Source organism: Aedes aegypti, chromosome 3 (genome assembly GCF_002204515.2).
Source record: "Aedes aegypti strain LVP_AGWG chromosome 3, AaegL5.0 Primary Assembly, whole genome shotgun sequence".
Lineage (NCBI taxonomy): Eukaryota > Metazoa > Arthropoda > Insecta > Diptera > Culicidae > Aedes > Aedes aegypti.
The window spans coordinates 130,589,989-130,602,177 of record NC_035109.1 but is presented as its reverse complement, the minus strand read 5'-3'; the positions used below and the strand labels follow the sequence as shown (position 1 = coordinate 130,602,177).

The 12,189-nt window shown below is 40.7% G+C and overlaps 1 protein-coding gene across 2 annotated transcripts in view; it reads left to right on the top strand.

Moving 5' to 3' along the window:
- LOC5573800 (furin-like protease 2) overlaps positions 1–12,189 on the top strand; it is a 1,094,423-nt gene that overhangs the window by 582,270 nt on the left and 499,964 nt on the right. The gene's annotated exons all lie outside the window — the stretch shown is intronic.

The following is a 12,189-nucleotide window of genomic DNA, read 5'->3' as shown; positions in this document are numbered from 1 at the left end:
TAAACAGAAGCTCTGCTTCACGCTTATCGTATTCAAAAGACCCAATATCGGCGATATTCTCTCGCATAGGCAATTCTACACTATCTACAGCTTAATATGCATCTCTACAAGATTTTCAATTAACTTACACGCTGAGCGACCAGCCCACTTAAGTCATATAACACAAAAGCATTGAAATTCAAAAGCTTTTATGTTTAATTGTGGGTTTCGGTAACTTAAAATTCTGTAAATTGCAACAGAAGATTTTTTTTTTGTTATAAGGAGTTTATTTGATGTGCTGATCTAGAAGTGGCTATTCCTGAACATGTTATCCGAGAGTCTATTGTAACAAGTACATAGTTATCGTCGGAACCCCAACAATATGAGTGTGTATAAAACTTCAGGAAACTGTTTTAAGAGTTTATTTCTAGCCTATGAGGGATGTCATAAAAGTTGACTCAAGAATATCAATTCCATAAGTGGTTCTCCTTGGGCCACGATTTGCTGCAAGCAATTATCTGTGCAACCCAGAAAAAATGGCTATCAATCTTCTGTTAATTATCGAAGAAGTTTATTTCTGTTCTACAAGGTGTACTCGAAGGATTATGGTTGGCCTAAAAACTTGGTTTCTGCTTCATGAGGGGTTATCAAAGGGGTTGAACCCCGAGTGGTCATTTTGAAAAAGGTTCCCCATGGCACCATGAGTAGCCAAGAGTTTGATACAACACTATATATTTGAACTATCTAGGCTCACTAGATGGATTAATCCAACCAAAAGATTTCAAAACAAGTTTGCTTAAGAATTCCACCATTAAGAATTTTGCCAAAAATCCCACTAGAAGGATATACTTATTTTGATAAAAACGTTTTTTAATACGTCTAGCGAGTCCTGTATTGGTATTTGCAGGAATAAGTAGGAAAGCTATGAAGATTTCTTTTAAAAATATTTAAGATATCGAGATGTTTTTCCACCGCTTCCTCTATGGATTCTTCCATTTTATAGAATTTAATGATTGCTCTTACATTCTCTTTTGATCATCCAGAGATTGCTTACAAATTTTTCTTCATTCATTCCGTTTACAGGAAAAAAAGGAATACTTGGTCGGAAGTGGCGCTTGCATGCAAAAAATCTTACCAGGGGGAGGGGGGTTTTGGAAGAATCACTGGAGGAAACAAAAGACAAAATTTCAATGGAATGTCTGGAGAAATCTCAACCGGAATTTCAGTAACATATAAAGAAATTTCCCACAGTAGACCGATATACCCCTGCATCTACGCCAGTTCATGCGGGATGGTTTAAGGATAAATTATTTGTATGGCAGAGAAATTTGCTTTTGGGTTGCAGATTGCCTGTGTATCAGGCGCGTGCTATTATGATGGAAGAATGGAAGTGTAGGGGAACTGGAGTTTTTGTCCGTTTCTGGTTCTAGCGATTGTTATGAACGAATAGTTTTTTTTGATGTGATAGATTAAGAGTGGCAGATAGAGGCAAATGAAAGATTCAACTACAAAGTACGAGAAAAATACGGGCCTGGGATTGAACCCATCACTTTCCGCTTATGAAGCAGAAGCGGAGCCATCAGATCACCATCCAGATACATTAGGTTCTGGAAAGAGGTTTGCTAAAGGTTTACATTGAAATATTTAATAGATTTCTAAACAAATGGACCGGTCAAAATGTTAAAAAGAAATCTAATCATAAGTTATGAGTATTTTTTCTTCAAATCTCTGTTCCTAGCATAAACAAACAGATTTTGTAGAAATAATAACAAAACACCTACTATTTGTATGAATTAATCCGTTTTTTGTACCTCCATAAAGCGCTCGTTTAACCAATTTGGCACAGAACAAAAAGCTTCCCTTCCCGCACATTTCTTGCTCTTCACCAAAAAGGTTCATTTCCATTCAAACTTCATCACCTGGTAAATTCTTACCGTCAGTCAGTTTTTCCCATCAATCGGGTCACTTTTTATCCCTTCCGAAAGTAATCCGCTCCATCAAAGCATTTTGCGCAATCATTCGCACCTAGTGAGGCACCTAAAAACCATTCTAGGTAAATTTAACCAATTGAACGGCGGCATTCCTCATCCTCAAGTCTACGGCCGTCGTCGTCCGTCACTCGGCGAAAGTCTCTGTATTACAAGCCACTTCTTTTTCGGTGCCCACCCACTCAGTTTCATTCGGCTTGTTGGAGGACGTCTCACTGGAAGGATGATTTCTGCCTTCGTCAGCATCTTTTTCCCTCCAGATCAATCCAAAACCGTGCCATTCTCGCGCGAGCTCCGATCTCGTCATTGCGGTGTGGAATCAATCGCAGCGAGCTTTCCTCCTTTCGCCCAAATCACTTTTTGCTTCCTTATCGTTTTACAATTGTTTCCCCGGAGAAGCTCCGTGTACGTTTTTTTTTGTGCGATTCCTCTGTACCTCGTCAATTGTGTAAGGGTAATCGTTTTCCATGGTTCCGTTCCTGTGCACCTTGTTACCGTTTTGCGATCCGAGAATTCCAAGAGCCGTTTGCCAGGAGGAAAAACAAGGAAAAGCGAATCGAAAGCACTTCACTTGGCGAAATGAACAATTGCTGTGCACCTACTCGGAAAGCTTGCAACTTGTAACGATCGGAAATGGTCTCAGGATGATTGCGAGGGTTGCTTTTTTTTGCTTTCTCAATTCGCTCCTTCAACGTATCCTTTTGTTCCGAAGTGCTGTTTTCATTTCAGCTTTGTTTGAGAAAAGTTTCCCATGAAAAGAGCAATTTGTTGCAAGCAGCAATCAGTGGCTATCGTTCTGTTAGTTTTATGATTTGCTCATTGCTACGAAAATATGTGTTTATATAAACATGAATGGAACAACTTTGGCTGGTTTCCAGATGCGACCGAATTAGTTTGTGGAACGAGTTGTTATTTTGATGTGTGGTTCAAGTTTTCGTTGGCTTAGATTTTCAGCTATTTTATTTTTACGTTTCGATTTCTAACTGACTTTGTAGTTGACAATGTGCCCGATATAGTCCTTTTCAAATCAGCTGATTGAGGAGTTTTTTGACAGTTGTCCTTTGTGAATACAAGGACATGGAAAAAGCGTATTTTGAGCGTATTCAAAACTGTGCACAATATTTAAATAGTAAATGATGTCAACAAAAGCGACAGTTTATTTATTCCTTAATTAGTATCATTTCAAACATTACATTAATTTCTTATTTCTAGGTGTTTTTTTTTTGTTGATAACACTATCATCATATTGGTAAAACCAAATAAAGCTTTTATTGGGAACGGACCTGGTGTTGTGGTTGGAACTCACGCCTCTTACGCCGAAGACCTGGGATCGAATCCCATTCCCGTGATAGTCTAAACTAAAATCTATATCAAAATCGCAAGACTACTGGAGAGGAGGTAGGAAATTGTTTAGGAAAGGTAAGAGAAATGAAGTCCTTTTTCGATTTAAACTTTGGCAAAAGATGGAAGACCCGATAAAATCCTGTTATCGTCGATGTCATCCATCCACGTCGTTGATTTGTCATGGCCGCTTGTAATTACTTATTCATAGAAACAAACAAACTCCTCCGAACAAGCTTTTTGTCAACATCAAACACCACCCTTCGCACTAATCAAAATTCATTCCCGTCTCAAAATGCAAACATTAATCAACTTTACGCTTCAGTTCCTCATGAATATCTGCTTGATCTCAATCCATAACTCTTGTTTCGCTAATTCCGATGGCCTGCTCGACTTCCAACCTACGCCCAGAGCACGAAAATCCTTCGCAACCCCGTAAGAAAAAAGAACAACATAATTTACATAATTCCGCAGTTTTGCCCTCGGTCCGTCTGCCACCGAAAAAAGCTCAGTACACAAGATTCGGTCCCAATCAGACACTGATTAATTACGGCAGGTCCTTTCGCTCTCTCTCTAATCAGCGACAAATTATCGACGCCATCCGTCCCCAGGCCTTCATCCACGCTTCGACGCTTGTAAGGTTCGAATTCGGACGACTCCCCGCCACTTGTACCATCCTGCTGAGACCGCAACCGACGTCGCCTAGCAAAAATCTTGTTTACTTACCATGCTGCCTCTCCTTTAGTCGGAAAATCCTTTAATTCCAATCCCTGCCATTTCGGAGAACTACCTCGACCAAAACAGACCAACCTAAACTTCCGGAAACCGCACACCCCGTGTCACTGGACCCTCCGCCCACCTTCCTCTTCTTCCTATTGCCACTGACTTCAGAAAACGGGGCGACATCGGCCAAGGAAGTCACTTGGCCGGATTAGTTTTTGGAGAGTTTCAAGCGAATTCGGGGAGAGGTGATTTGGCGGGGGAGCTCGTTCGGTAATCTTTGCCATCGTATCTGAACTCCGGAGCGGAAGCCAAGTTTGTGTTTGCTGTTGCGTTGGTTGTTGGTTGAGAGGATTTTTTTTTTCAGTTCTTTGAATCGTGGGAAAATGCAAAATAAAAAAGTGAACGTCGGTCGTCCGGACGGCACCGAGACAAGAACAAAATCTAATCACATTTGCATACGAATTGATTGCAAGTTAATTACTTTTGGGCCAAGTTTTGCTCCTGGGTGGATATAGCTTTCTCGGGTGCGTGGGATTTGAAGGTTGGTTTTAAAGAAGAATCGGAGATGGCATGTTGTATATCTTTGTAGAATGCTCATTGAATTTCGTGCTTGGCTTTTTCTTGGGACTACGTCGAAATTGAAATCATTCTACAAGCTTTAGTTGTTGGTTTTCAAGTCTGATGGAAGCTCTCCAATCTTCTGACGGAAACTCTTCAAGCTTCGGACGAAAGCTATCCCAGCATCTGATGGAAGCCCCTCCTAGCTCTGACGCAAGCTCTCTAAGCTTCGGACAGAAATATTACAAGCTTCCGACAGAAGCTCTATAGGTTTCGGACGTCTTTAAATTTTTGACGGAAGCTCTACAAGCTTTGACCAAAGCTTCGGTTCAAGTTGCTAACGTAAGCTCATGTAGCTTCAGACTTAAGCTCTCCAAGCTTCTGAATGAATCTTTTCAAGCTTCTGAATTAAGATCTTGAAGCTTCTGAGCAAAGCTTTAGAATCTGCTGGCCGAAGCTATTGAAGCTGCTCACCGAAGCTCTTGAAGCTGCTAACCAAAGCTCTTGAAGAGTCTTACTGAAGCCCTTGAAGTTTCTGACCGAAGCTTTTGAAGCTTCTGATCGAAACTCTTGAAGCTTCTGACCGGAACTTTTGAAGCTTCTGACCAAACTTTTGTAGCTTCTGACCAAAGCTGTTGAAGATTCTGACTGAAGCTGCTGAACCATCTGACTGAAGATCTCTAAGCTTCTGAAGGATACTATTGAAGCTTCTGACCGAATTTCTAGAAGATTCTAAACGAAGTTTTTGAAGCTTTTGATCAAAGCTCTTGAAGCGTCTGACCGATGCTCTTAAAGCTTTTGACCAAAGCTCTTGAAGCGTCTGACCGAAGCTCTTGAAGCTACTATCCGATGCTCTTGAAGCTTATGATTGAAGCTCTTGAAGCTTCTGACTGAAGCTGTAGAACTTTCTGACCAAAGCTCTTGGAATTTCTGATCGAAGTTGTCTTGAAGCTGGTGACCGAAGTTTTTGTAGCTTCTGACCGAAGCTCTTGAAGCTAATGATCGGAGCTCTTGAAGCTTCTGTCCGAAGCATTTGAAGCTTCTGTCCGAAGCTTTTGAAGCTTCTAACCGAAGCTCTTTTAAGCGTCTTATAAACTATATCAGCTTCTAACGTAAGCTCTTGAAGATTCTGACTGAAGATTTGAAGTTTCCAATCGAAGCTGTTGAAGATTCCAATCGAAACTATTGTAGCTTCTGATCGAAGCTCTTGAAGCTCCTGTTTGAAGCTGCTGTTCGAAGCTCTTGAAGCTTCTGACCGAAGTTGCTGAAGCTTCTGACCGAAGCTTTTTAAGCTTCTGACTGAAGCTCTTGAAGCTTCTGACCGTAGCTCTTAAAGCTTCTGACTGAAGTCCTTGAAGCTTCTGACAAAAACTCTTGGAGCTTCTGGCCGGAACTCTTGATGCTTATGACCGTACCTCTTGAAGCTACTGATCGAAGCTCTTGAAGCTTCTGACTGAAACTTTCGAAGCTTCTGAACAAAATTATTGAAGCTTCTAACCAAAGATCTTGAAGCTTCTGTCAGAAGATCTTGAATATGATAGAATCTATCGAAGCTTCTGACCGAAGTTCGTGAAGACTCTGACCGAAGCTCTTGAAGCTTCTGACCGAAGCCCTTGAAGTTGTTATTCGTAGCTCTTGAAGCTTCTGATTGAAGCTCTTGCAGCTTCTGATCGAAGCTCTTGAAGCTTCTGACTGAAGCTCTTGAAGCTTCTGCCTGAAGCTCTTGAAGCTTCTGACCACTGCTCTTGGAGCTTCTGACCGAAGCTCTTAAAACTTCTGACCAAAGATCTTGAACCTTCTAACTAAAGCTCTTGAAGCTTCTAACCGAAGCTCTTGAAGCTTCAGACCAAATCTTTTGAAGCTTCTGAACGAAACTCTTGAAGCTTCTGACCGAAGCTCTTACAGCTTCTGACCAAAGCACTTGAAGCTTCTGACCAGAGCTCTTGAAACTTATGACCGAAGCTCTTGAAGCTTCTGATCGAAGCTCTTGAAGCTTCTGATCGAAGCTCTTGAAGCTTCTGATCGAAGCTCTTGAAGCTTCTGACCGAAGCTCTCGAAGCTTTTGTTTAAAACTCTCGAAATTTTTGAACAAATCTCTTGGCGTCCGAAGCTTGGCTCTTGAAGCTTCTGACCGAAGCTCTTGAAGCTGTTGTTCGAAGCTTCTGGCCAAAGCTCTTGAAGCTTCTGACCAATGCTCTTGATGCTGCTGGCCGAAACTCTTGAAACTTCTGACTGGAGATCTTGAAGCTTCTGATCGAAGCTCTTGAAACTTCTAACCGAAGCTCTACAAGCTTCTGACCGAAACTCTTGAAGCTACTGACAGAATCTCTTACAGCTTCTGACCAAAGCTCTTGAAACTTATGACCAAAGCTCTTGAAGCTTCTGATCGAAGCTCTCGAAGCTTTTGTTTGAAACTCTCGAAGTTTTTGACCAAAGCTCTAGAAGCGTCTTAATGAAGCTCATGAAGCTTCTGACCGAAGCTCTTGAAGCTTCTGACAAAAGCTCTTGAAGCGTCTGATCGAAGCTCTTGATGCTTCTGTTCGGGGCTCTTGAAGCTTCTGACCGAAGCTCTTGAAGCTGCTGGCCTCACTTCTTAAAGCTTTTAACCGAAGCCCTTGAAGCTTCTGACCGAAGCTCTTGAAGCTGCTGGCCTCACCTCTTAAAGCTTTTAACCGAAGCCCTTGAAGTTTCTGACCGAAGCTCTTGAAGCTGCTGGCCTCACCTCTTAAAGCTTTTAACCGAAGCCCTTGAAGCTTCTGACTGAAGCTTGAGAAGCTTTTGACCGAAACTCTTGAAGCTGCTGATCGAAGCTCTTGAAGCTTCTGACTGAAGCTCTTGAAGCTTCTGACCGAAGCTTTAGAAGCTTTTGACCGAAACTCTTGAAGCTGCCGATCAAAGCTCTTGAAGCTTGTGACCGAAGCTCTTGAGGCTTCTGACCGAAGGTCTTGAAGATTCCGACAGAAGCTCTTGAAGCTTCTGATCGAAACTATTGAAGCTTCTGACCGAAGTTCGTGAAGCCTCTGATCGAAAGTTTTTAAGGTTCTGTCTGAAGCTGTTGAAGCTTCTGACCGATGCTTTTGAAGCTTCTGACCAGAGCTTTTTAAGCTTCTGACTGAAGCTCTTGAAGCTTCTGAACAGAGCTCTTGAAGCTTCTGACCGAAGCTCTTGAAGCTTTTGACCAAAGCTATTGTCGCTTGAATTTTCTGACCGAAGATCTTGAACCTTCTAACTGAAGCTCTTGAAGCTTCTAACCGAAGCTCTTGAAGTTTCAGACCAACTTTCTTGAGGCTTCTGACCGAAACTCTTGAAGCTTTTGACCGAAGCTCTTACAGCTTCTGACCAAAGCTCTTGAAGCTTCTGACCAAAACTCTTGAAACTTATAACCCAAGCTCTTGAAGCTTCTGATCGGAAATCTTGAAGCTTTTAACTGAAGCTCTTGAAGCTTCTAACCGAAGCTATCGAAGCTTCTGACCTCACTTCTTAAAGCTTTTAACCGAAGCCCTTGAAACTTCTGACCGAAGATCTTGAACCTCCTAACTGAAACTCTTGAAGCTTTTGACTGAAGCTCTTGAAGATTCAGACCAAATCTCTTGAAGCTTCTAGCCGAAGCTCTTGAAGCTTCTGACCAAAGCGCTTACAGCTTCTGACCAAAGCTTTTGAACCATCTGACCAAAGCTCTTGAAGCTGCATACCAAAGCTCTTGAGGATTCTGATCAAAGATCTTGAAGCTTCTGATCGAAGCTCTTGAAGCTTCTGATCGAAGCTCTTGAAGCTTCTGATCGAAGCTCTTGAAACTGCTACCCAAATATTTTGAAGCTTCTGACCGAAACTCTTGAAGTTTCTGAGTAAAGCTCTTGAAGCTTCTGATCGAAGCTCTTGAAGCTTCTGTAGGGTGCTCTCTGAACTTATACACGATGCTTCTTGTGCTTCTGCAGGATACTTATCAAACTATCGCATGGATGCTTTCTGCGTTTCTGCAAGATTCTTTCTAAGCTTCTGAAAGATGCTTTCTGAGCTTCGGCATGCTTTCTTCTGATCGTTTGACCTTCTAAAGGATACTTTGAGCTTTCCCTAAATTTACCCTTAACATTAACAAAATGCTTTCTAGAATTCTGTAGAATGCTTTCTGTTCCTCCACCAGATGCTTCCTTGATTGTACCCCGTTTAGCATAAATTCGTTTGGCATAATAATCGTTTGGCATAATGGTCGTTTGGCATATTGGTCGTTTGGCATAATGATTGACTTAAAATAAATATCGGCATTTTTAAGCTTTTACCGAGATCAACGCCACTGAGCCCATAGCAAAAAGTTTTGGTAGGTTATAAACAAGCGTGGTGTTTGTTCAGAGATTTTCCTAGCTAAGAATTACAAAAAATGTTGTGACATTAGAGAGCATTTCTAAATAAAACTCGTGACGGGTCTCTACATCTCAGAACAAAGAGTGTATTTGAGTTTGTTGCGATGTACATATTTGAAAGCAGTAAATTGACAAAAAAAGTTCGCAGTTATTCATCAAGGGAACGCTCACAAAATATTCCGCTGCAGATCAAGCTCTGTCCCAGTCTGGACGTAACACTCGATGAAAATTACTTGATAAAAGAAAGTTTTTTTCCAAAATATCAAAAGCTCTAATCCCAAAATCTATCAATGCGATTTAATGCAAAAAAAAACTATATACGAGAGCAGATTATTTTTCGTTTAAAATGTTTATGGCTCTAACGCAAAAAATCTTTTCACGGCATAGCTCAAACGATCAACACATCTTTAAAAGAAAGTATTTGTGACAAAACTTTTCAACGGCTCAATATAAATTCTAATTTTGGAAGTGTACATCAAAAATGTCGTCTATTATCGAGAGAAGGGAAAATTTGTGATTGAAATAATATTTTTTTCCAGCATATCTCGGAAGGAGATCACGCGTTTGCACCAAAAAAGTATAGTTTGGATATTGGCAGGTTCTAAAATATTTATCATTCTTACAGCACATCTGGCAAGAATTGATAAAACAGCAAAATATAAAAATGGTTAACATTTGGCTTTACTAAATAATAAAACTTAAAACAGTATAAATATAAAGAACAGCCTATTTTAAAAAGAAGGCAAAATTTATAATTAAACCAATAGAAGAAAAAATTATTGCGGCATGATAAAACGAAAAGACATAAAAAAGTGCATTCAGAATCATCGAAGTGATTGTGCTAGTTTTTCCCGAATGACTGGTTTCCCCGAAAAGTGGTGACGAGAAAGAACAATGAACAGTCAGAAGAAGGAAATATTCTGTCATTCTCGGCTATACACATGTTGGCAAAAATGCGGAGAACGGTAAAACTCGAAAGAACCGCCAATTAAATGAAGAAGGGTGCATATAAGATAATCAGTTCGTTCACTACCCTGAAATGTATAAAGCTACGACAATTATGAGTGCTTAACACTTTTCGGGGAAGTGGGTTAGTCGGGAAAACGGGATATTCGGGAAACTGGCTTCCGGGGAACTTGCGTTCGAGGAAACGACATTCGGGAAACTGACATTCGGGGAAAAGTAGCCCAACCCATCCAAGTAACTGCAGTAATCGATTTCTTTTTTTGCTGATAATTTGAGCAGATCAATGTTATCGATTGCCGCCCTTCTGTCAGTTGGAAACAAAAAAAATACTTAAAAAATATAGCTCCATAGAACAACTTATGCATAAAAGAAGGAGAAATATATTGAAATTTAAATCAACAGTTTTCATTCCTATAATTATGGTTATATCAACTTGCCATATGTATAATTATGGTTACATCATATTTAGAAAAAAAAACTATTAAAAGAAGGGTAAATTTGTGCTAAATATATAAAAATCTTCAGTGCAAAAATTTGTTCCAATAGCGAAACTCAAAAGAAGAATTAATATTTGAAAGACGGATAATTTCTGGATAAGACGGGGTTGGTGGTCTGATGGCTACCGCTTCTGCTTCATATGCAGAAGGTCATGGGTTCAATCCCAGGCCCGTCCCTTTCCTCGTACTTTGTAGTTGTATATCTCTCACTTGCTTCTATCTTCCATTCTAAATATATCACACTCAAACTATTCGTTCATAGCAAACGCTAGAACCCAGAGACGGACAAGAAACTGTTTCCCTAACGCTTCCTACTTCCACGCGCACGCCTTTCTTACGCCTGATACATAGGCAGTCTGCTAACCACAAAAGCAAACCTCTCTGCCATGCCTTTCCCCCAATCCGTACACTCCCGCATGAACTGACGTGGATGCAGTGGAATATACGGTCTACGTGGGAGTCAGTTCAATGCATCATCAATTCCTCCCCCTTCCTCTCATTGGTCTGCATTCTGACGTGGCAGGTGCCATTGTTGCCTAAAAATAGAAGATCACCAGCACTTATACACTGAGGATGCCTGTTAGTCCCAAGCAGTCATTCGGTTGGTTCCTTGTGTAAGTGAAGCTGATCTGGCGATACTGGAGTGCATCCACGGGCGGCCAATCAAGCTCAAGCTCAAGCTCAAGCTCAAGAAAGACGGATAATTTCTGGATAACAATTTAAATACTATTGGCAATAACTTTCCTAATATGCTTAAATTTATTCAAGAGCGAATGATTGTTGAATAAAGTGTCAGTTTGTATCAATTGACTCCAAAACAAGCCTGATGTCATCAGAGAGATTCAATAAAAACGTAAACACGAAAAATTGAGAATTATGCCAAACGACCATTATGCCAAACGACTTTATGCCAAATGACCATTATGCCAAACGACTTTATGCCAAACGGCTTTATGCCAAATGACTTTATGCCAAATGACCTACCACCGCTTCCTTAGCTTCTCTGCAGAGTGCCTTCTGTGCGTTTGCAGCATAGCTTCTTATAGGTGCTTCCTAAGCTTCTATAAAATGCTTCCTAAGCGTCTGAGCATTTGCACGATGCATGCTGAGCTTCTGTAGGATGCTTTCCAATCTTCTGAATTATACTTTCCTAGCTTCTATTAGATGCCTTCTAAACTTCTGAAGGATGCTTCCCTAACTTCTGGAGAATGATTTTTGATATTTTCTAGGATGCTTTCTGGACCTCCACAAGATGCTTTCTAAGCTCCTACACGATGCTCTCTGAGCACGTTCAAGATGCTTTCTGATCTTCTGCATGAAGTTTTCTGAGCTTCTTCAGGACGTATTCCAAACTCCTAAAGGATAGATTATTTCCGAACTTTCATTTGCTGAGATGTTTGCTGCAATTCGGCATGATGGTTTCTGAGCTTCTGTAGGATGCTCTCTAACCTTCTGCTGGATACTATCCACCAATCTGTCGTAAACTTCTAACTCCCGTAGGTTGTTCAAGCTTTGTGTTTTGAGTTTCAATCATTGTTCTGGAAATAATGAGCAAAATGCATTGGTATTTTGTAATCGACTGCTTTTGGAAAAAGTTTGCGAGCCAATAAAAGAGTTACCTTATTCATTCACCCCGCTATCCAAAGTTATCTCACTATGCCCATAGTCTCCCTTTTTTATCTGCAAGGAAATTGCTCCAAGTGGTAAACAAAGTTATGTTCGCATTAGAATGCTTTTAGCCCTCCCTGTTACTGTTCCCCTACAAAAGGGAGGCCACTT